Here is a 25,426-nt window from a genome sequence, read left to right on the forward strand (position 1 = left end):
GGTTTAGATGACTTACATACAGAACTAGGGAGAGACCAGAATCCCCACTTGAAGTAACTCAGGAGAGCACGAAACAGACGTTTTCTCCTCCACCCCAAGGCCAGTACGGCAACAGCAGCCACAGTTCCCAAATTCCGTGGTCTGGGGATCCCCGCCTAGTGGAGGGGCAGGACAGGTTTGGTGTGAACCTCGGGGGCCGCGGGGCGGGGGGTGGGGGAGGGAGGTGGGGGAGGGACTCTGAGAAGCAGGAGGTGCCCCAGGACTCCTGTATCAGCCATAATAATACCCATTTCCCGGAACAGCAAGTTCCGGACGAGTTCTTAGAAACAGTAACAACAGCAAGAAGTGAAATGATGCAGGTTCACTTTAATTGTTTTTTTTTTTTTAATTTTTTTTTTAATGTTTATTTATTTTTGAGACAGAGAGAGACAGAGCATGAACGGGGGAGGGTCAGAGAGAGAGGGAGACACAGAATCCGAAACAGGCTCCAGGCTCTGAGCTGTCAGCACAGAGCCCGACGCAGGGCTCAAACTCACGGACCCTGAGATCCTGACCTGAGCCGAAGTCGGATGCTTAACCGACTGAGCCACCCAGGCGCCCCTATTGTTTCTTGATTTCAAACGTAATGCACCTGATCTCGTGGCCAGACCGGAGTAGACAGTCCCTGCAGGGCCGCTGTCATCGTTACTATTTATTCTCCCTGTTTCGTTGTTGCTGGTGCGAGAGACCCTCCGTGAGGATATGTCAGGGCTTCTCCTATTACCTGCTCAGCAAAACTAGTCACGTGGTGTTTTAATTCCTTGGTTACGTGGGTTATTAACTATCGTGTAATTCTGTATCAAAATCAGTGTATTTAAACGCAGAAGGCGACATCAATACTTTGTACTTAAGAGGGCGCCTGCCGTGGGTGCAACTCTGATCCTGCAAATGAGTTCTCGGCCACAGCACAACTGCAGTGCGTCCAGAGTGTCGGGAAAGGGCTGCACACCTCGGGGATGGTTGGAGAGGAGGCAGGGGCCCTGGACTCGAACCTGCTGCACGTACTCTATTCTGGAGCCAGTTACGTAACCTTTCCCAGGCCTCCACGACCTCATCCGTGAAACAGGGCTGATGAAGTCCCGCCCTTAGGCTTTCTGCCGGAAGTGCAAGCAGCAGGTATAAAGAGCTCAGCGCTGTGCCGGGCACCTGGCAACAACCAGATGCCCAGGAGGCGGCGGTGGCAGCAGCAGCCACAGCAGGGCTGGCCTCATCCTGGTTCCACCTGCTCTGTCTCCATTTGCCCATCGGAGACCCAACAGCTGCCCGAAGGGGACGTGGTCACAGTCACCGACTCTAACCACCTCATTTGTATAGGAGAACGAGACCCCATGCCTGGGTGGCTCAGTCGGTTAAGTGTCTGCCTTCGGCTCTGGCCACGATCTCACGGTTCACGGGTTCAGCTCTGCGCTGAACTGCGGAGCCTGCTTCCGATCCTCTCTCCCCTTCTCTCTCTGCCCCTCCCCTGTTCTCTTGCTCTCTCTCTCTTTAAAAAAAAGAAAGAAAGAAAAAAGAAAAGAAAATTGAGACCCCAGAGGACTCCATCATCGTTGACACTAGATAAACTGAAGATACTCAACATTCAATTTTAGAAAAAACAAAACAAAACACCTTGACCTTCAGATGTGTGCTGGTACAGCTCCCTCCATCGGGAATGTGTGTTTCTCTTCACCTGTCCCAAGTGCTAACTTAAAGTGCTAACTCAGGGGGCACCCAGGCGTCTCCATCAGTTAAGCATCAGACTTTGGTTCAGGTCATGATCTCAAGTTTCACGGGTTCAAGCACAGAGCCTGCTTGGGATCCTCTCTCTCTCTCTCTCTCTCTCTCTCTCTCTCTCTCTCTCTTTCTCTCTCTCCGCCCCTTCCCTGCTCACACTTTCTCTCCCTCTCAAAATAAATAAACTTTAAAAAATAAAAACAAAAAAAAATAAAGTGCTAACTCAGATGACCTTCCTCCATGAAACTCTCCATGACATTTCCAGCCAAAAGCACTCCTCACTCCTGCATTCCCACGATACCTTTGTGGTATTTTACCTCCTTCTACTGCAAGACCAGGCCTTATTCTTTTTTTCCTGGCCACCAGATATCCCAATGCTTAAGCATAACAAACTTTTAATAAATGAAGGGAGGAGAGAGGAGGGCTTCATCTCCCGTAGACAAAGCCACCCCCGATTCCTAACCACTTGCAAAGGCGTCTGGTCTGGTGAAAACATAATACACCAGCGAAACCCTTAGTGTTGTCCATTTGCCACCGTGGGTTTCCCATCACGCAATTAACAAAACACCATTGATCGGGAAGGGTGTGCGGAAAGGACTGCCCAGGCGGTCAATCATGGGAAGAGAAGCTTTGATTCACGGGCCTGGGCAGCGGCTACCTGCACTGGCCTTACTGATGAGAAAGCGTGGCTGGTGACCCTTGGGCCACTGGCACAGGCTCAACGCCGGAAAAAGCTTCTGCGCACAGCGTGGCCACTCCCCCCCTCTGCTCGCTCTGTGTTAACTACCTGCTTATGTGTCCCGCCCCCATCCCAAACCATGCTTCTCAACGATAGCAAACCCCACCGTCTACACCCAAGCAAGACTGAAGGAGGAATGCACTGGCTGATGCACTGCAGCAGGAAACACTACCGCTGGGCCAGAGGACGGCATCGCTGAGTGGGACCCCAACCTCCCAGTCTCACCCTCATCTTCCAGGTGACAGAATTCCCACCCAGAGAGGCCCAGGAAGTCGGCGACTAAATCCCACCTAACCCCAGATTCCCAACTGTGCCAAACTAAGGAATCAAATATGGAAGAAAATCCACAGCAACACGTGTTCATGTTACCTTTTCAGAAAACATTTTCTTGCATGTACAGGTACCCAGTGCACATGCTCACACCTCCGGGGAACATTTTTATTTACTTCTAAACCCACCCCAGCAAACCCAGGCTTGGGAGACAGTGGGGCCATTACATGTGAGCCCACAAGCCTCTCCTACTCGGCCTTTTCAGGACGAAATGCATTTAGTCCACCAAGTGACCCCAAAGGTGAGGACACAGGTATGTATCTTGCAATCAGGCATCCACTCGATAGCCTTGAGAAGACATCTGTGCCCAAAGATCAAGCCGCTGTAACTCGTCTGAGAGCAGGACTCAGGACGTGAATGATGTGTGGCCTCATTTGTCTCTGCTCGTGCAAGGGAATCCCGGCCTGCCCCTCCTGGGGCGCTGCACAGATGCCTCCCCTCCCCCAACCCCCAGTCCCCCACCCACAACAGAGGGAGGGAAGAGGGGAGGAAACGGGCGTTCTCTCTCACCCGAGGGGCTGGCAGAGTGGATGGAGAGTCAGAAAGTCTGGAGTCAATTCCAGCATCTATGAAAGGCAGGAAGGCAAAGGAAGGAGCAGTCCGTGGCTTTTCTCCGGATGCGTGTGTCACGTATCAGGTGCTTGCCAGCACCTGGGTCACGGAAGTGTGCAGAGCTGGGGAGTGAAAAGCAGACCCTTCCTCCTCGGCCAGCAAGGACTTAGGCTTGCCCGCCTCAGTGCTTTACCTTAATACCCTTTCCCCTGCTTCTGTAGTCTGAACAATAAGCTTCAAACAGAGGAGACAAAAGAGATCAGAGAATGTCTGCAAACACAGGGAGGGTTTCTTAGAAGACTAGGACTCTTGGGAATGCAAGCTGGTGCAGCCACTCTGGAAAACAGTATGGAGGGTCCTCAAAAAACTAAAAATAGAACCGCCCTATGACCCAGCAATTGCACTACTAGGCATTTATCCACGGGATTTTGGTGTGCCGTTTCAAAGGGACACATGCACCCCCGTGTTTATAGCAGCACTATCCACAACAGCCAAAGTCTGGAAAGAGCCCAAATGTCCCTCATGGATGAATACACACACACACACACACACACACACACACACACACACACACACACAACGGAGTATTACTCAGCAGTCAAAAAAAATGAAATGCTGCCCTTTGCAACCACGTGGATGGAACTGGAGGGTGTTATGCTAAGTGAAATTAGCCAGAGAAAGACAAAAACCATACGACTTCACTCATGTGAGGACTTTAAGAGACAAAACAGAGGAACATAAGGGAAGGGAAACAAAAATAATATAAAAACAGGGAGGGGGACAAAACAGAAGAGACTCGTAAATATGGAGAACAAACTGAGGGTTACTGGAGGGGGTGTGGGAGGGGGGATGGGCTACATGGGGGAGGGGCACTAAGGAATCTACCCCGGAAATCACTGTTGCACAATATGCTAATTCGGATGTAAAATCTTAAAAGGTAAAAAATAAAATTAAAAAAACAAAAGGAGACGAGGACTCTGCCAGACCTCCAAATGGGGAGCGCGTGGATAAGCAAGAGAAGGGAGGTCACCCCACGAACGGTCCTCAGTGCCCCAAATTCCTGCAATGCTACGAATCTGGCATTTGAGGAAAGACACGAAGGAAACACCAGTCATGGCTAAGGCCCAGAAAAGCTTATACTGACTCCTACCAATGTATAAATCTTGACTGGGGGGGGACCCAGGAAGGCCACCTGCCAGCCAGCTTAGAAAACCACCTGCTGGACAGTCAAAGGCCGGGAAGGAAGCTTCACGGGGAGCCTCAGGTTTTCAGAGGCAGCTTGGGAGGCAGACCACTAACCCGACCACCCACCCCACTCCCACCCACCCTCTTCAACCCCGACAGCAGCTTCCCATTGCTTTGCAGTGAGATTCTCTCACCCTTTAACAAACCCTGAGAGGTCCGCCTGGGCAGGCCCCCACCTGGCCGCACCCCTCTGCCTCCTGCAGGCACTTGCCACACGGGCCGTGCCCTTGGATGCTCACAGTTTCCCAGGTCAGGGCAAACCGCCCTCCCCCACAGCCTCACGGTTACTGCCAACTATCTTCGGATCACGTCCCAGTCTAGATCAGGCTGTGCTGCTCTCCTGGAACTTTCTTCCCACCTAAGGACATTCCTCCTTGCCCATTCAGGGGTCATCTGATAGTCTCTGTCCCCCACTCAACGGCTCTCCTGTGCACACAGGGGCCATGTGTGTTTGGCTCACCAGTCTGTCCCTGGTACCTGACACACTACGGCTGCTAAACAAATATTTGTCATAACAATAAATAAACGTGATGCCTTCACATTAAAAAGGATGAGATCTTGCCGTCTGTGACAACATGGACGGACCTAGAGGGTCTCTTATGCTAAGTGAAGTAAGTCAGACAGAGAAAGACAATTACCGTTCAATTTCACTCATATGTGGTGCCTAAAACACAGGGGCACCTGGGTGGCTCAGACAGTTAAGCGTCCAACTTCACCTCAGGTCACGATCTCACGCACAGTTCGTGAGTTTGAGCCCCATGTCAGGCTCTGTGCCGACAGCTCAGAGCCTGGAGCCTGCTTCGGATTCTGTCTCCTTCTCTCTCTGCCCTCCCCTCTTGTGCTCTCTCTGTCTCCCAAAAATGAATAAATGTTAAACATATTTCTTTTAAAACAAGTGAATTAAATAAACAAAAAAGCAGAATCAGACCTTTAAACACTGAGAACAGACCGATAATTGCCAGGAGCCCAAGATAGCAAAATGAATGCAGGAGACAGTAGGCACAGGCTTCCAGTTACGGAAAAGGAAGTCATGGGGACGAAAGGATATTGGGAACACAGTCAACAGCACTGTAATGGAATCGCACGGTCCTAAAGTAGCTTGTTGGATCACTCTGTTGTACAACCTGAAACTAATGTCCCGTTCCGTGTCAACTGTACTCCAGCAAAAATTAGAAACAAATAAAAGTAAAGAGCGAGGGGCCCCTGGGTGCCTCAGTCGGCTAAGAGTCCTACTTGATTTCTGCTCAGATCATGATCTCACAGCCGTGGGACAGAGCCCCACGTCAGAGCCCCACCGTGGAGCCTGCTTGGGATTCTCTCTCTCCCTCTGTCCCTCCCCCTCCCCCCCCAAAAAAAAACATTTAAAAAAAAGGTTAAGGGGCGCCTGGTGGCTCAGTCGGTTGAGCAGCCGACTTCGGCTCGGGTCACGATCTCGCGGTCCGTGAGTTCGAGCCCCGCGTCAGGCTCTGGGCTGATGGCTCGGAGCCTGGAGCCTGTTTCCGATTCTGTGTCTTCCTCTCTCTCTGCCCCTCCCCCGTTCATGCTCTGTCTCTCTCTGTCTCAAAAATAAATAAACGTTAAAAAAAAAATTTTTAAAAAAGGTTAAAAAGTGATCCCTTTAATGCCAGCCTGTCACTTTCTCATTGTAGGACCGTAAGCAAATCACTCTGTCTCCCTGCACCACCCCTGAAGGTCTGCCAACACCGAACGTAATCATCTTCCCTGATTGCATAGCTATTAAGGCGTACTTTCCTATTACTTTTCTTCCAGTATCTGTGTGCAAGCAAGTGCGAACATTGTCGCCATTTGTTATCATTTATTGATTTGTTACTACCACATTTCAAGGACAGGATCAATATTCTGGCGCTTTGTCTATTATTGATCACCCTCTTGATGTGGGTGTACCTTTCTCTAAACGTGTGAAAAATAATAGAGACTTGGAAATGTTTTCGATGAGTCATCTCAAAAATAACACCAAATCAAAATTAAAAGCTAGAAGGAAATGTTATGGTTATTCCGGTGAAATATATCAAGATCCAAAGAGAATTTCCAGATAATGGACAGCAGCAGCTGCTAAACCGACTCACATTTCCTGGCTTTCTGGTGACTCTCTGTTTCTGCCACATCAGGAACCTGCCACCGGCTTTCAGGTGCTCTTTCCCCCAAAGTCACCCGAAATGCCACTATCCTTTTTTTTTTTTTTAAGTTCTGTTTTCCCCACAAAAACTGGCCACTAGAATTTCTAAGGAAACCCATGGAAAGGTAAATGATGTCTTTCAGACATCTTAAAACCATAAGGGTATCTGGACTGGGGAGGTCATCTCTGACCTAGGGCACACGAGGAACCCGTATCCAAAGCAGGGGTGCTAAGGCAGGGAGGGTAGCATCTCCTGCGCCCACACGACCATCCTCTGAAAACCGGTCCTCGTCGCCAATCAACGTCTGCCGTAGCCCCTTCTCTTCCGTCACTGGCAATGAAGTAGGACAGCCCGGGGGCACCAACACAGCCTTGACTCCGGACAGGCATCGGTGTGAACGCCAGCCGCACCCCTCCCCCTGCATGACCCCATCAGCGTGGCTTTCGCAGCCTCCGCCCCTCAACTATGAGACAGAGACGATACAACTTGCCTCACGGGCTTGTTACAATAATTATGCACTCACTCGGCCTCCTATGTGCCTTCACTAGATGAAGATAACAACGTAGGTGGAGGAGAGACGGAGTATCTGGTCCGAGGTGTGTGGTCGGTAAATATTTTCCTAAGTGTAATCGTTGCCTTTATTCAAGGAGCACATAAATGAACTGAGCAAGGCTCCGCGTTGTCCTAGTTCTGTGCACGTAAACAGAAATCCGGGCTCTAACAAGTTAAAAATCAGGTCGGCGCAAACAGAAATAAAAAGGGGACCCTAGGAGTAGGATTCCTGAAGATAAAAAGCAGCGAGGACCTGGCAAGAAGTAGGCACTTACGCGTCTGCACTTGGACACATCTCAAGATTATCTTCCTAAAAAGCGTATTGCAAAATAGAACCTAAAACCACCTTCCGTCTAGAGGGAACCGGGTTATAGGAATACAGAGATAAACAGGAAACGTCTTAAAATGCTGGACACCCCATCATGGAAAGAATCCCGCTCCCCAAGAACTGAGATGCCCACCACCCCCCCAAGGCACATCCTTTTGCCCCTCGTCACCCCTGCAGCAATTTACTCAAAGATGTTCAGGACGTAAACGAATAAACGCGAAGTCGGTAGGGCGCACCGCTGATTAAACAGGGTCCCTTCATGAAAAACCTGAACAAGCTCATTGGCCGATTCCAGGAGGCCGGGGCGCCCTGCTCGGTCCAGCAGGTGCCGGGATGAGGGAGCCCTGGTGCCCGCCCTCCAGGAGCTGGGCGAGCAGGGCGCGGAGGCACCCGTGACGTGTGACGGCAACACGGCACAAAGGCAGAGCTCGTCCCCGCAGGATCTGTGCCTCTCAGATGGGACCTCCGGCCCAGCCCAAGTCACATCACAGCTGAAGATGGGGAGTGAACTGGCAGCTCGCCCACTGTTCCTTCTTCTGGCATCTCGGGCTCGCACAGAAATCCAACGGCAGCTTGCCAGAACTCTCTACACCTTCTCTTGTTTCTTAGCCAAAAGCCGGCCTAGGGAAATGTGCCGGGGACCTGCCTGCTGTCTCCCTTGGCCAGACCTCTCCCAGAGAGGGGCCCGGTGGGGGGCAGAAGTCTGACCAGCATCCACTCCCTGCCCTGAAGACATCAAGTGCCCTGGAGCAGCTCCACAAAACTCCCCCAAATCTCAGGGTTCCCTTTTCTCTGCTGCCAAAACCACTTTAATAAAGTAACAATATGTTACCTGAATGATACTTTTGAAACATTCCTGTTACCAAAGCAGATCATTTTTAGCTACAGCAAGAATTCTTTACTAACCAGAAAAGGCAACCGTACCATTTTAATTTTTTTAAAGCAATGTTTCTACAATGCAAAGAAATTGTGTAAAAAGGGATTATGATAGCACACAACTATCAAAATTTGTGGGGAAGGATATTTACAGTAATGACCTGCTTAAAGTTTCCTTGTACATCTACAGGAAAATCACATGTATAATATATGCTAGTCTGGGTAATATGTCTATTATATACATATACACTTAAAAAAACAAGAACTTATGGGGCACCTGGGTGGCTCAGTCAGTTAAGCGTCCAACTTCAGCTCAGGTCATGATCTCACGGTCCGTGAGTTCAAGCCCAGTGTTGGGCTCTGTGCTGACAGCTCAGAGCCTGGAGCCTGCTTCGCATTCTGTATCTCCCTCTCTCTCTCTGCCCCTCCCCTGCTCACTCTCCCTCTCTCCCTCCCTCTCTCTCTCAAAAATAAATAATCATTTTTTTAAAATAAAAATAAACAGGGGTGCCTGGGTGGTTCGGTCAATTAAGTGACTGACTTCAGCTCAGGTCATGATCTCATGGTTCATGGGTTCGAGTCCCCCATGGGGCTCTGTGCTGACAGCTCAGAGTCTGGAGCCTGCTTCAGAGTCTGTGTCTCCCTCTCTGCCCTTCCCCTGCTCTCTGTCTCTCTCTGTCTCTGTCTCAAAAATAAACAAACATTAAAAAAATGTATTTTAATATTTTTTTAAAAACAAGAACTTATTTCTAGGTGGAGGAATTAGTTTTCTGTTTTGCACCTGTCTGTGTTTTATACGTTTTTCTGCAGTTAACTCATATAACATTTGAAATGTGAGAGAAAGGTTTTCTAGTGTTTTCACCGGCTAAGTAGACAAATTTCCCTCAGAACAAAACACAGAGACCGAGGTAAATGGTCAAGGCAAATACGACTGATCAGCTCTTGCCTGGAATTAATAGCATGATGGAGACCCGGCTCTCTGGGGTTCCCTGTGGGGAGACCTGTTAGACACTCAGGGCAAAGGACAGAGGCAGATAGCAGTGTTTAGACACGAGACGTCCTCAGCCGTCATCCTGGACAGCTGAACAGTGGAAACAAAAGATCATTCTCACAGTCCTGGCTGCAGCCGGCCCCCCTGCGCCCACCTTCTGGCAGGGCCACGTGCCCCCCACCCCCCCGCTGACCATGGCACCGCACATGGGCCACGTGGGCCTTGTGGTCAGCAATGTCACAACTCTCCACTTCAAGCCAATGAGAAAACAGTTTTTTCTCTCTTTTTCCAAACCAGCTCTGTGTCTTTATGGCCCAGCTGGAGACTGGAGTTTTTGAAAGAAACGAGCAAAAAAAACAATAACTATTATAATCTTCCTTCCAAAATGAATACTTTTGTGTTTACAGGGATTATCTTGGGGCCCGGGGATTACAGATAAATGCTGTTTAACCGTGCTAGCTACCTCCTCTCCAATGAACACGTTTGTGTAACAGAAAACATTTTTAAACAGTAACAGCATTTTTTTAAATCTGTGCACTCACACTTCCAAAGCCGCACTTGAGTTCTGTTGTGTCCTGCACACTGGGTTTCGAACAGCCAGCTGCTGGAAGCCCACAGGGGGAGGCCAGGAGACCTCACAGGAGCTGACAGCTGAAATCAGTCGGAGACCAGGCAGGGCTGCAGCTGACACAGAAGACAAAGTGGGAGCCTAACCCGGTCATGCCCATGCCTACCACAAGGCCAACTCCACCCCCAAGGTCAGCGTGCCCCAGATTGACCCAGGACACCCAGCGTCACCACCCCTCCCTGGAGAGGAAGGCCGCCCAGCTGCACAAAACTCCCCAGGACATCAGCCTCCCACCACCCGCCCAGATTCCCTGTGCCATGACTCACGCCCCCACCTAACTGCCAGGAAGTCCGGACCTACAGTGTTCCTGAGCTGAACTGTCCTTAGGGAATCTCTTGAAGCCTAAAATTGTATCGGTATCTCAAATTTTTTGTGCAAACTTTAGGCCCTTTTGTGGCCCAAATAATTTGACTTGGTAATAAAAAGCACCAATTCTTGAAATCTTAAAAGAAATCAGTACGAAAGCAATTCAGCCGAAGACAGATAGCCTTCTCAACAAACAGTACTGGAACAATTGGATGCCCGCAGGCGAAGAAATGAATCTTGCCCTAAACCTTCACACCTGATACAACTCAACGTGGAGCGCTGACTTACGTGTAAAACGTAACATATAAAACTGAAAGCAAAAGCCACAGCTGAACATCTTCACGATTTAGGGCAAGGCAAGGAGCGTTTAGATTTGACACCATAAGCACAATCCTTAAAATGATATACAGATAGGGGAGCCTGGGTGGCTCAGTCGGTTGAGCGCCCGGCTTCGGCTCAGGTCATGACCTTGCGGTTCGTGGGTTTGAGCCCCACGTCGGGCTCTGTGCTGGCAGCTCGGAGCCTGAAACCTGCCACGGATTCTGTGTCTCCCTCTCTCTCTGTCCCTCCCGGCTCATGCTGTCTCTTAAAAAATAAATAAATGTTAAAAAAAAATTGTTTAATGACGTATTGATACACTGGATTTCATCAAAATTTAAAAGTTTGGGGGTGCCTGGGTGGCTCAGTCGGTTGAGTGTCCGACTTCCGTTCAGGTCGTGATCTCACAGTGTGTGAGTTTGAGCCCCGCGTCGGGCTCTGTGCTGACAGCTCGGAGCCTGGAGTCTGCTTCGGATTCTGTGTCTCCCTCTCTCTCTCTGCCCCTCCCCTGCTCATGCTCTGTCTCTCTCTGTCTCAAAAATAAATAAAAACATTAAAAAAAATTTTTTTTTAATTTACAAGTTTGGCTCTGCAAAAGACCCTATTAAGAAGATGAAAAAGGGGTGCCTGGGTGGCTCAGTCGGTTGAGCATCCGACTCTTGATTTCGGCTCGGGTTGTGATCCTGGGATCACCGGATGGAGCCCCACGTGGGGCTCAGAACCGAGCGTGGAGTCTGCTTGGGATTCTCTCTCTCTCTCTCTCTCTCTCTCTCTCTCTCTCTCTCTCTCTCTCCCTCTGCCCCTCTCCCCTTATCCCTTTCTAACATAAAAATAAAGAAAGAAAGAAATTAAATAAAGAAGTTAAAATTCATGTTTACACAAAAATGTTACACTAATGTGCACAAATGTTAACACTGGCTTTAGTCATAACAGCCAAAAACTGGAAACAATTCAGATATCCTTTCACAGGTTAATGTCAAATAAATTGCTGTACATCCCTAGCCTGCAAGGTAACTCAACAATAAAAAGGAACGAACTACTGATACTCAAAACAGCCAAGCGAATTCCCAGGGAATCGTGCTAAGTGGGCACGGGGAGGGAGCCAACCTCAAGAGATCACGATCTGGGGGCACCTGGGTGGCTCAGTCGGGTGAGCGACCGACTTCAGCTCAGGTCATGATCTCATGGTTTGTGGGTTTGAGCCCCACGTCGGGGTCTGTGGTAACAGCTCGGAGCCTGGAGCCTGCTTCGGATTCTGTGTCTCCCTCTCTCTCTGACCCTCCCCTGCTTATGCTCTGTCTCAGAAATAAATAAACATTAGAAAAAAATATTTAAGAGATCACGATCTGTATGATGACATTTATAAAACACTTGTGAATCAACAAAATTATAGAACGGGATAACAGACCCATGATTGGATTGTGGGGACCCAGGGATGGGGGGACAAGAGTGGACAGAGCAGGAGCTGTGTCCCTGAAAGAGAAACGTAAGGGCTCCTTGCAGGAATGGAACAATTCCTATCTTGACTGTATCACCACGGTGACAGCCGTACTATAGTTTTGCAAGATGTTACCACTGGGGGACACCTGGGTGGCTTAGTCGGTGAGGCATCTAACTTCAGCTCAGGTCATGATCTCTGCTGTCAGCACAGAGCCCGCTTCGGATCCTCTGTCCCCCTCGCTCTCTTTGTCCCTCCCCTGCTCATGCTCTCAAGCTCGCTCGCTCGCTCTCTTTCAAAAATAAACATTAAAAAAAGAGAGAGAGATTAACATTGGGAAACACTGAGTGGAGGGTACATGAGAGCTCTGTACTACTTCTTCCCACTACATGTGAATCTACAATTATCTCAAAATTACAATGTTAATTCAATCAGCATTTAAAAAACCAGCATTAAAAAATCTATATTCTTCTTGCTAGCAACTTCTACTGGCACCTGAGCTGTAGAGGATGCTTCGTCCAGACTCCTCCCTTTGTCAATCAGATATTCAAGCGCGGCCACAGGGCTGGAGGAGACGCAGGCAGGTGCGGTTCCTGGCCTTTGTCTCTGCGAGAGAGGCCCCTCTGGGAATCTGCGGGCTTCGCACCACGGCGATTGGAAGGAGCAACCGAGGGCCAAGTCTGAGCCGGTTCCTTTTCAGCCATGCAAACGACCGCAGATAAATATAAACTGAGGGGGTTAAAATCCCCAGCGAGGCATCATCTTTGCTCCCTCCCATGGTGACCACATAATTGAAAGAAGATCCTCCTGGCGACCCCGGCCCCAACCTGAGAGCCGTCCTCCTGCCTGTGAATCGAGAGCACTGCACAGTGTGGCCAGCGCCTGATCTCAACAGAGCGAAAGCGGGAAGCGGACGCTTTCTGGAAGGAAACTGGATCCCTGAGAACAAGGACAAGGATGGACAGGGCTCTGCAGTCACACCCAGCCCCCGGGACGTGTGAAATCTCGCCCCATCGCTTTCTGCCTATCACTTCCATCACCTCTCCCGGCCGGGCTTCCCTTTGTCTGTGAAACGGGGCGACGCTGAGGACATCAGAGGGCTGCCGTGAGAATTCCGCGACAGGGTGCACAGGGCGCCTAGCACAGACCCCCCGAGGTGCTCCAGAAGGCCCTCCCTTCCCGGCTCACCAAATCCCACTGACTCGAGAAAAAAAGCACCTTATCCTACCTGGGACGCAAGAGAACAACGCACATGGGCCTAAGAGCTCAGACCCTGGGCCCCGGCTGCTTGCGTCCAAATTCTGTTTCTGCCGCTTCCTGGGGATGTGGCCTCGCACACGCTACTTACCTTCTCTGTGCCTCACTTTCCCCCTCTGTAGAAGGAGAATGATGCCAATAGCACCTCCCTCCTAAGGCGGTTGTGAAATCTGAATGAACCGTATGGTGAAGGGCTCCGCAAAGTGCACGTATCCCCGATTTTTTAAGTGTCCTTTTGGGTAATATTTGGGTCAGAAGAAATACGATTATTTCCTTGGGACCGTTTTTTTTTTTTTTCTCTATGTTTGTGAAAAATAATTCTGTGATTAGGTCGAACCATAGAAAGCTGCCAATATATCACACCATTTTTGACCCGCGAGAATAGCAATTCCACGTGGTTCTGCCTAGCAGGTAAATCTCTGGGCCTCAGTCTACCCATGTGTGAAACGCGCTTCCTCGTCCCTACACTCCCAGGCCGTGGCGAGGCCCGCGGACCGTGCGAAATGCTGGCACAAAGCGGGGGCTTAATACACAACAGCAGCCAGTTGCACGAAACCACCCACCTGCTTCCCAGTTGCGATGTTCAAAGAACGCAACGTACAAGCAACATCGCTAAAGAAAAAGAGGCAAGGTGAGCCGATGATGACGTTACCGGCCCGATTCCCATGCAGACCACTCAGTGTCACGCAGGGGGACCCTCTTCCCAAGAAGTCATAGAACGACCCAGTGCAATCACCACAGAAATGAGCGAGAGGTGTGGATGCTGAAAAATGAGCACCCTCACCCCCCGCCCCCCAGAAAGCACCTCTAACGCCAGACGCCTAAGACAGGCTGCGGGTGATAACAACGATAATGAGCACTTTCTACGTAAGAGGCCATGTTCTAAGCATCTGACTGACACCCGGCATGCTGAGCTCTTACAACCAGCCTGTGAGCCATTTATTACCCGCCCCGTTTTACAGAGGAGGACACAGACCTAGGGAAGATTAACTGGCTCCCCCAAGTGCAGCTGGGCTCCGGTTTGACACTGGGTCTGCATGACTCCAGATGACCAGCTCTTAACTACGCTCCCATTACCTTCACCACCCAGATCACCCTCATTCACATAGAAGAAGGATCGTGATCGAAAAGCAAGGCCAACGAAGGAAGCCAGAAGCCAGCAGCTGTGTCCGGAATGGACTCCAGACTTCTGGAGCAAAGATCTCTTCCACTGACCTCTTGCCAGAGCGGTTCAAAAGCAGCCTCTACAGCAGAGCTTCTCGACCATTGGCACGCGTAAGACTCACTTGGAGGGCTTCTCAAAACAGGTTCCTGGGCCCCAGCGTCCAGAATTCTGACTCAGAAAATCTGGGGGGCGGGGAGTTCCCTAAAAACTTATATTTCTAACAATTTCCCAAGTGATGCTGACGCAGCTGGACCATGGACCACACTCCAGGATCCAGAAAATAACCCACAACCCCAAAAGTGTCATGGGTCTGTGTGACAGGAAGTCAGGGAAAAGGGTCTTGGTTGGGGGGTACGTGCAGGCCGACTGCCCCCATGAGTCGTCTTCCCAGTCTGGCTCTGTCCAGCCCCCACCCCCACTCTGGAGCCAGACAAAAACGGGTTCTCCGCCATTTGCTGCCCACGTAACCCTGAGTGGGGCCATTGGCTTTTCCAAGCCTCTTTACAATGGGAACAACACTCTTCCTCACCCAGTAAGGATTAAGTGAGGTGGCATGTGTAAAGTATTTACGCTTAGGACAAAGTCAACAACTGTTCATTTCTTCTCACTTTTCCCCAATCAGATTCGTTTTCCCTAAATCGCCAAACACGTCGGCCCAAATTCTGCTTTTTTAGAATTTTCTATCATGTGTGTAGCCATCAGTAAGGAGAGCAACAATATTTCATATCTCTATAGTTTGCAAACTCCTCAGGGGGCAGGGCCCGCGGCTTACACATTGTGTGTCCCACACCACACCTAATATAATTACTTGGCATAGAGTAAGCATTCAGTATGGGTTTACAGATCAAGCAAACAGGTCGAATTTGCTGTCCAACTAACATTTTGAGAAGACAATTTAACCTTCAGACATGTGAGCCTACAGGACTTCTGGCTTTCTGCTCAACCAAGAACCTCTCCTCTCTGCTAACTTCCAAGGGATGCTGTAAACAGTCAAGATTCAACAAGAGAAGGCTTGTGATTTGAAGGTGAAGGTAAAATCGAGCCAGCCTCCTCGAAACAGTCCAGCAGAGGTCCTCTCCTCGAGCTACAAAAGTCACAAGGTCTAATTCTGCAGGCAAAATCAACAAATATATCTTAGTAAAAGAGGACCAAGGAAGTTTCTGGAATAATCCCCCATAACTGCCAGTGAGAAAATGCAGGTTCTCAGGAAGAAACGGGGGAGACGATAGAAAGGAAAGGGGCAGAACGCTTATCTTGAGATACAGGTGCTACTCCAGGGGCTCCTGGGTGGCTCAGTCGGTTAAGGGACCAACTCTTGACTTGGACTCAGACCGTCATCTCACAAATTGTAAGATCAAGCCCCGCGTTGGGCTCCATGCTGACAGTGCAGAGCCTGCCTGGGAGTCTCTGTCTCTCTCTCTCTGTCTCTCTCTCTCTCTCCCTCTCCACATAAATAGACTTTTAAAAAACATGCTACTCTAACCAGCCCAGGAGCCAAAAGAAGGGGGAATCGAATGGCAGACAAATGAGAAGTCCACGTAGAAATTAACCTGAAAGGGAGATGAAAACTTGGAAAGTTAACAAAATGGACACGCAGATTGTTTCTCCTGAGGCCAAGATTCGGCTTGTCTGTTGCACAGCTTTATAGTCAGACGGACGTGCGTTCAAACCCTGATAAGGCATCTTCCTGCTACACGACCTTGTACAAGTCACTAAACCTCCCTGGACTTTGGCTTTCCTGCACACGAGGCGGGAATGTTAGCGCCTAGTCCGCACAGAGCGGTTGTGAGGGCTGAACGATCTAACAGCTACACGGCCCCAACCTGGAGCCCGGGCCCCGGCGGTCACGGAAGTGTTGTTTCCCGCGGACTTCGCCCCACTGGTAACCACGGAGAGGAACCGCCCCATCTGACAGCCTAGAATTCTGCAGGGACTACCGATCACTGCCCTGTGTCCAGCTAAGTAACTACCAGGTTCCAAGTTGCACTGCTGTCACAGAGGAGCCAATTCCTACTACTTAAAATGAAAACTCTGCAATGCCTGCCACTTGGTAATGCAGCCAAACGCAGCGGGGCCCACAACCAACTTCGCAGGACTCTATTCCATTATTGAAGTGCTTTCAACAGTCAGTGGCATTGTAACCATACTGCAAGGTGACGGAGGGCAGTGACACTTGTGGTGAACCCAGCGTGACATATGGAGACGCTGGATCACCAGGTTGTTCACCTGAAGCCAATGTAACATTACGTATCAACCACACTCAAGAGGAAAAAAAAAAATTAAGTTTTTATTTATTTATTTTGAGAGAGCCAGGGACAGCGCCAGCGGGGGGGAGCGGGGGGGGGGGGGCAGAGAGAGAGAGGGAGAGGATCCTAAGAAGGCTCCACGCTGTCAGCGCAGAGCCCGATGCAGGGCTCGAACCCATGAACGTGAGATCACGACCTGAGCTGAAATCAAGACTTGGGCGCTCAACCCGCTGAGCCACCCAGGCGCCCCTCAGAAGAAAGTTTTTAAGGCTTTCAAGCAATTCAATGGGGTTTCATTTTTAAAAATTTTTTTTAATGTTTATTTATTTTTGACAGAGAGAGAGAGAGAGAGAGACAGAGCATGAGTGGGGGAGGGGCAGAGAGCGAGGGAGACACAGAATCTGAAGCAGGCTCCAGGCTCCGGGCTGTCAGCACAGAGCCCGACGCGGGGCTCGAACTCACAGACCGCGAGATCATGACCTGAGCTGAGGTCGGATGCTGAACTGACTGAGCCACCCAGGCGCCCCAATGGGGTTTCGTTTTTAAATCTCTCTAGAGGTGCCAGAATCGGCGGTCACCTATGTGTGCCCCAGCCTCACCCACCCTGAAGAGCACCCTTCCTCCTCAGGGTCCCCCAAACCAGTACCGGGTGCTCCCGTGTGGTCTTGCGAACCCATCTCCCAACTCCAGATCCAAAACTGAGCATGCTCACCTCAGGGGTAATCTCGGGGGGGTGTTACGGACTGAAGGGTCAGGTGCCCCCACCTTCACCACCAAAATGTACACGCTGAAGCCCTAACCTCCAGAGAACCAAAAGGAGGTAATTTAGGTTAAGTGGGGTCATAAGGGGGCGTGGGGGGGGAGGCATCTGATCCTATTGGGTTAGTATCTTGATTAGAAGAGACATCAGAGGGCCCCCCTCCCCCTCCCATGTGCCCACAGCAGAACGGCCATGTGAGGACACAGCAAAAAGGGGGCCTTCTTACGACGAGCACGGGGTGTTACACGCAAGCGATGAATCACTAAACTCTACTCCTGAAACAAGAACAAGAAAAGGAGGTAGCCTTCTGGCAGGCCGGAAAGAGAACTGTCACCTCTCCAAACCAGGCCGGTCAGAACCCTGATCTTGGAAGCTCAGCCTCCAGACCTGAGAAATAAATTCGTATTGTCGTTTAAGCCACTCGGTCTACAGTATTTTCCTGTGGCAGCCTGAGCGAATACAGTAGGGTACATGCGAGGAGGCAACACCAGATCTTTGTTATTATGTATTCCTTACTTTAAAAATTATAAATACAGGGGCGCCTGGGTGGCTCAGTCGGTGGAGCGGCCGACTTCGGCTCAGGTCACGATCTCGCGGTCCGTGGGTTCCAGCCCCGCGTCGGGCTCTGTGCTGACAGCTCAGAGCCTGGAGCCTGTTTCAGATTCTGTGTCTCCCTCTTTCTCTGACCCGCCCCTGTTCATGCTCTCTCTCTCTCTCTGTCTCAAAAATAAATAAATGTTAAAAAAAAAAATTATAAATACATTGGGGGCACCTAGGTGGCTCAGTCCCTTAAGCGTCCGACGGCAGCTCAGGTCGTGATCTCACAGTTGGCGAGTTCAAGCCCCACATCGGACTCTCTGCTGTCAGCACGGAGCCTGCTTGGGGATCCTCTGTCTCCCTCTCTCTCTCTCTCTCTCTCTCTCTGCCCCTCCCCCACTTGTGCATTCGTGCGCGCTCCCTCTCACTCTCTCCAAAGTGAAAATAAGATTTTTTTTAAAGTTGTACACAGAACTTTTTTTAAAAAATTACAAACACGTTACACCCTGGTAACAGGTTGACACTGTCAGCCCCATGGGTGCGGGTGTCACATATGGCCGGAGAGGTACCCCCAGCTCTGGGGAGTTGTCAGAACACCTGCACCTGTCCACCTGCTCTCCACTGACTGCAACACGTTACAGTTTACGTGTGGCCAGACTGCGGTCTTAGATAATAAAATCATTGCCATATTTTCCTTTTTTTTTTTTTTAGGTTCATTTATTTATTTTAAGACAGACAGACAGAGGGAGAGAGGGAGAGAGGGAGAGAGGGAGAGGGAGAGAGAGAGAGAGAGAGAGAGAGAGAGGGCACAGTGTGCACGTGTATGTTTGAGCAGAGGAGGAGCAGAGAGAGAGACAGAGTGAGAATCCCAAGCAGGCTCTGCACGCCCAGCGTAGGGCCCGATGTGGAGCTTCATCTCGTGAAGCGTGAGATCACGACCTGAGCCGAGATCAAGAGTCGGGTGCTTAACCCAGTGAGCCGCCCAGGGGCCCCAAGAATCATGACCATATTTTCTATGGAGACAAAGAATGATAATGACAACCACAGCACTGGGCTCACTGGCAATCTTACTGCTAGAATGTCAGCCCCGTGAGAGCAGGACTGTCTGTTTTGCTCACTGCTGTACCTCCAGCACTCACAATGGGCTAGCAATGGGCACATAGTACATACTCAATAAATACGTACATATTAAATAAATGATGGGATTACGTTGCTAAAACATGCCTTACCTTTCCAGACCATCATGTCTGCGGATTTTTCAATTGTGGAAACAACTCTCTAAGCCTCTTTTAAATTTTTACAAATGAAGATTTGTACAGATTTGAACATTTACCCAACTTGCGTATACTTTCACATGGTCGATACTACTAATTATTATTCAGCTAACTCTGGTGTCTGAGAGCAATCGAAAGAAAGGTAGTCATGAATCAATGGGATGCTCTCATATGCGTGAGTTCCTTTTGTCTTATTCTCTTGTATGGCCCTTCATACTTCTCCCCAGAGTCTGAAGACGTAGCTAAGCATGTAAGAGACACTTTTATTTGACAAATCCGAAACTGACCCTTTGGCTCAAACTCTCCTACATTTGGAGTCAAAACCTCAAAGCAGAACCCTTAATTGTTCCTGAATTGTTTCTATCAGTATTGGGCTTGGCTCTCTAACCAGAGTTCTGTAAGTTCCCTAAAGAACAAAAGCTCATTCGTTCATCAAATATTTACTGAGCACCTACTATGGGCCGTCCATTGTGCTGGGCACTGGGGCACAACAGTGAGCAAAGGAGACCTGATTCTGCACAGCACTTATCAAGAACCATGGGGAGATAATTACACACAAGTATGTGTGTAATTATAAATGTGGTGCCTCACACTAAGTGGTTTTCAACATTTTTTTTAAGTAGGTTCCACGCCCAACATGGGGCTTGAACTCACAACCGTGATATCAAGAGTCATATGGTCTACAGTCTGAGCCAGCCAGGCACCCCTCAACCATGTGTTTAATGCAAATTGCCTACACACACCCCAGTTCAGAAACACTTTATAATAATTCGTCTCCCAAATCTTTTTGAGTCAAGAACACATAACCACCTGGGACGCCGGGGTGGGGGGGGGGGGGGGGTGGCGCTCAGTCTGTTGAGTATCGGACTTCAGCTCAGGTCATGATCTCACAGTCCTTGAGTTCAAGCCCCACATCGGGCTCTGTGCTGACAGATCAGAGCTTGGAGCCTGCTTCTGATTCTGTGTCCCCCTCTCTCTCTCTCTGCCCCTCCCCAACTCATTCTCTCTCTCTCTCAAGAATAAACAAAAAAAAAAAGATTCCTTCTCCCCCTCTCCCTCTGCCCCTCCCCTGCTTGTGTGTGCACTCTCTCTGGGGGGTGGGGGGGGAGGGGGGAAAGGCACATGTAACTACCAATCAGATTTCCTGATCAGCAAAAGATTCTGCAGTCACTCCACAGTTAACAGCAGCCTGCACAAAGGGAAGAAGTCTGACATCGGATTGACTTACAGAGCCAGATGATAGGTAAATGCACAATTTCCAGCAGGTTTTTGTCTCTGTCTTTTTAAAAGAGCTTATAGACTCTCAGCTGACCTTCACAGATTCGCGGTTCATCAAAATCACCCAGAGGGTTTATTAAACCAGGTTGCTGCCCCCCCCCCCCCCCAGGGTTTCTGAGTCCATCTAGGCAGGGGCCTGAGAGTCTGCACGTTGTACAAGTTCCCTGGCGACAGCGAAACTGCTGGTCCTGGGACTAACAATTTGAGAACTACCCCCTTAGACTAAAAGACAGACCTTATCGTGAACAAAGTTAAAGTTCAAGGACAAGATCTTCCACATTACCCAGGTCAGGCTGCTCAGGTGACAGACTAGAGCAGGAGCCCAGGGAGAACCGACCCTCTCAAGGTCAAAAACGAGCAAGTCAGACAGTTTCTCTAACTCTCGAGTCACAGGCCTTTGTGTCACACAGCCTCCTGGAAACACCACCCCCCCCCCCCCCCCCCCCGCCTTCTGCTGAGCCCCCGAGGACATGCTCTTCTCATTGGAAAATTAGGTAAACTCCTCGTCAAAAACACAGGGGTATGATGGGCCATTATGTCTTAGACCTCAAAGACATCCAGCAGGCTTGCAGTGGGGGGAGTGGGGGGAGTGAAAACAACCACAACTGACCAAATGTTGACAATTGTCGAAGCCGGATGATGATCACAGAGAACGTTGTACTGGTTCCCCGCTTCCGTACATGTTCAAAGTTTTCCTATTAAACTAGGTGACGGATACCAGTTGGATCAAGACTTGTCACGGCACATCTCTGAGAGGCCTGGGGTCTCTCACGTGGCCCCTGAGACGTACTTCCCTCCTCCCAAAATATTTTGACATGCCAAGCCTTGGCTGAGCACTAGAGTGATTCACACAAAATTAAGATGCACATTTCTGTCTTCCAGAAGCCCATCGTTCGGTGGAGTAAATAAAATGCATATTATTGGGGCGCCTGGGTGGCTCAGTCGGTTAAGCGGCCGACTTCGGCTCAGGTCATGATCTCGCGGTCCGTGAGTTCGAGCCCCGCGTCAGGCTCTGTGCTGACAGCTCAGAGCCTGGAGCCTGTTCCAGATTCTGTGTCTCCCTCTCTCTCTGTCCCTCCCCCGTTCATGCTCTGTCTCTCTCTGTCTCAAAAATAAACATTAAAAAAAATTAAAAAAAAAAACGCATATTATTGTGTTACAGGTACTGACGAACGGCAGAGACAAGTAAGAGTGAACTAAGAGATTAACTGAACTGAGCAAGACTGCATCCTTTTCCAGAAAGGGAAAGGATATCCCAGAAATTACACTTTTTTTTTTTTTGCCTAAGAGCAGTCGCATTTTGGAAATGTGTATGACCATCATCATGTGTGTTCTATCAAAATGAAAAGACGTCAAGTGGAAATAACAGGGAAAAACCAAGAATCTGTTAGACAAATAAATTAGAATTTTTTATACAATATAAAATTATTCAAAATGACAGTATGAAAGAAATGATAGGCAATATCAACTTTTATTTTTATTTTTTTATGTTTATTTATTTTTGAGAGAGAGAGACAGAGAAGAAGAGAGAACGAGCAGGGGAGGGGCAGAGAGAGAGGGAGTCACAGAATTTGAAGCAGGCTCCAGGCTCCGAGCTGTCAGCACAGAGCCCGATGTGGGGCTCGAACCCACAAACCGTGAGATCATGACCTGAGCCGAAGTCGGATGCTTAACCGACTGAGTCACCCAGGGGCCCCAATACCCAGAACTTTTAAATGAAAAAAGATACAAAGTAACATAACACATATACCATATAACATGTAATGTTGAGCAATGTTTAGAAGCATATAAAATTTAGTTTTAATACCAGAAAAAATACACCAAAATGTTAACAGTAATTATATCTGAATCACAGATTTCTGCTTTTTTAACTCTTCTGTATATTCTTAAATTATATATCACAAATATACATTACTTCTATAATAGCCTTCCCCCTCCTGTATTTTTTTTTCCTCCTGTATTTTTTTTAATTAGCTTCAAAGTACAGCAATCTATCTGTATATCCAGAAACAGACCCAAAAAGCCAAGAGGGCCCATTAAGCAGTGGATGAGCTGAGAAGATTAACTGCCTGGAATCTTTTTGAAGAGATTAGAGGTCCATGAGCCCTCTGAAATGGCCAGGCCAGAGTTCCATGAGCTGCCCTTAGCCAGCTGTCATGGCCAGTTGCCCCCACGAAAGCCCTAGAGGCTTCCTTTCCCAGAATGGACCAGAACCCAGGAATCACAGGGGGCGGGGGGGGGGGGGGGGGCTGGGAAAGCGTGATTATTAAAAGCAGGCTCCCTTTCCCCACTTGGTGCATGAACGGTCCGTGCCACAGTCTTTGTTGCAAGTCCTGGTCCCTCTAGATTCTGATAACTGCCTGGGCACGGTGCAGGGGGGTGGCACAGCGGGGCAGGGGAGCAGGGGCCCTGCCCTCTCTCTTTAAGCTGCAGTCTGTCTTCTCATTCTGATTGTTTAAACTTTTACTAGCCCTACTTTGAGATGGCCTCGGAACACTCTGAAATTGCTAAATACTTCAAATGCTGAATCCACAAAATGGACACAATGTTCTTAAAAAGGGGATTTCTAATGTCAAGCATAATAGTAGCTCCAGAATAAATACCTACAACACGATAGGGCGTTAATAAGTTGCTCACTAAATGAAAGACAGAGTGGTCACCTTCACATTAAGCACAGAAACCTTTAGACAGGCTCTAAGAGATTATAAACTCTCCTGTTAACAATTCCAAGACAGGGGCACCTGGGTGACTCAGTCGGTTAAGCGTCCGACTTCGGCTCAGGTCATGATCTCACAGTCCATGGGTTCGCCCCGTGCTGACAGCTCAGAGCCTGGAGCCTGCTTCGGATTCTGTGTCTCCCTCTCTCTCTGCCCCTCCTCTCTTTCTCTCTCTCTCTCTCTCCCTCTCTCTCTCTCTTTCTCTCTCCCTCAAAAATAAATAAACATTGAAAACAATTTTTTTCAATTCCAAGACAAAAATACGCATATTTAAAGCATAGCTTCAAATTACCCACCCAGTAAGATTAAAGGTATTGGCCCAACTGCCTATTTTCACTAATTAAAAACACTTAAACCACAAACAAACCATTTAAACCATCTGCAATAATGAGAAAGTCCAGGATGGAAATTCAGCTTCCACCTGAGCTTCCTTCTTAAGCCATAAAGAACGCTTGTTCTAGAATGAACAGCAGCACCCCTCATCCACTCCTGTGGGGAATCAACACTGTCACAGACCACACTGCAAATTTTAAATGCACCAGATTTCAGCGTGCAAAGACTGGCAGAAATATTTCCTCACCTGGGTTTCACTTCACTGTTTCGCATTTTAAATTTGGTTTTCATTTCCTAAAAACAAACTTTTTGAAGCCAGTCAAAAACCTGTGCTCTGGAAGCAATGGGTTGGTTACAAGGAATTCGTCAAATCTGCCCGGAGATTGAAGACATTCTAAGAAAAGTAGTTAAAGGTGGGGCTCTGATTGGCCTTTAAAACTTCCAATAACATTTTCCTACAAAGTGCTGCAAACCGGGCGACTTTAACACAACATTTGAGTAAGACAAAGCTCAGAACCTCTCCAGATCTCCTCCTAACACCTCGTGTTAAGCACAGAGATTAAAATGCTCTCCCTGGGAATCGACGTTTTCAAGTGAAATTTACACATTTACCGTTTCAAAGATATCCTAAGAACACCCCTCAAGCCCATAGCGACACTTACCTCTATAGCGAGAGTCTAGTCAAGAAAAGTTTCAGTTTACAAATTCACTAGTCCCTCCTTCCTGCTGGTCCTCACGACCGGGGATCAAAAAAGGGTTGACAGCAAAATGGCCCAGCATCCTTCCCAGTGAATGGCGGGTAGCCCTGGCCTCCCTCCACACCGGCCTGGCGCCCCGGCGGCCACACACACACACACACACACACACACACACACACGCACACACGCACTTTCTCGGACTTCAGGAAACCAGCCTTTGTTCCCAAGACGCAAAAACCTGGGCTCCAGCGACTAGGCCCCCGCCTCCCCGCAACCGGCCTCTCCGAGCGTCCCAGGCCGGTCTGGGAACAAGCCCCATTTTCTCCCGTGTCCCAAGGGCTGGGGACACGTGGCTGCCACCTGGGGCTCCAGCTTTCTAAACACACACACGCCGACACCCACGCCCGCACGCCCCGAAAGGAGGGATCGCCGCCGTCATTGTCATCCGGCCGAGCTGTGCCCCGCGGAGCGCGCTCTCCAACTTCCACGATCTCACACGGGCGCACGCGCGCGCGCGCACACCAGGCGAGGGCGCCCAGGGCCCACGTGCCCTCGAGGGCGCCCCGCGACCCTCCCGCGACCCCCCCCCCCCCCACGCGGGCGCAGGCCGGGAAAGCGCCCGCGTCCGCCCGCGCCCTGCGCTCCCCGCCCCCGCGGCCCCGCTCCGGAGCCCGGCGCCCGGCCGGCGGGACGGCTCTCACCTCGGCCTTTGTCCTCCCGCCGACGCAGCCCCGCTCCGGTGCGACCGCCGCCGTCGGAGGGCCGGCCCAGCCTCCCCGCCGCGGTCCCACCCACAGCTGCCGGGCTCGGGGCCGGGCGGGGGGCGCTCGGCAAAGCCCGGAGCGGCGGAGCGCGGCCCGCGCCGGGGACGCGACCCCTGACCCCGGCCGCCGCCCCCCGCCCCCCCGCCTGAGTCCACTTCTCCGGGTCTTCGGGCCGACCGCGCGGCAGGGACGCGCGGTGGGCAC

At 49.9% G+C, this 25,426-nt stretch overlaps 1 protein-coding gene across 7 annotated transcripts in view; it reads right to left on the reverse strand.

The window, feature by feature from the left end:
* GREB1 (growth regulating estrogen receptor binding 1) overlaps nucleotides 1-25,213 on the reverse strand; it is a 145,671-nt gene extending 120,458 nt beyond the window's left edge. For 5 of the 7 annotated variants that reach the window (XM_042982487.1, XM_042982485.1, XM_042982481.1 and 2 more), the window contains exon 1: nucleotides 24,423-24,875. The gene's annotated coding sequence lies outside the window, so the exon portion shown is untranslated. Of the gene's footprint in view, nucleotides 1-24,422; nucleotides 24,876-25,159 lie in introns of those variants that run through there. The other 2 variants (XM_042982484.1, XM_042982482.1) reach the window with 2 other exon arrangements.
* Between the last annotated feature and the right edge of the window lie 213 nt (nucleotides 25,214-25,426).

This window comes from Panthera tigris, chromosome A3 (genome assembly GCF_018350195.1).
Source record: "Panthera tigris isolate Pti1 chromosome A3, P.tigris_Pti1_mat1.1, whole genome shotgun sequence".
Lineage (NCBI taxonomy): Eukaryota > Metazoa > Chordata > Mammalia > Carnivora > Felidae > Panthera > Panthera tigris.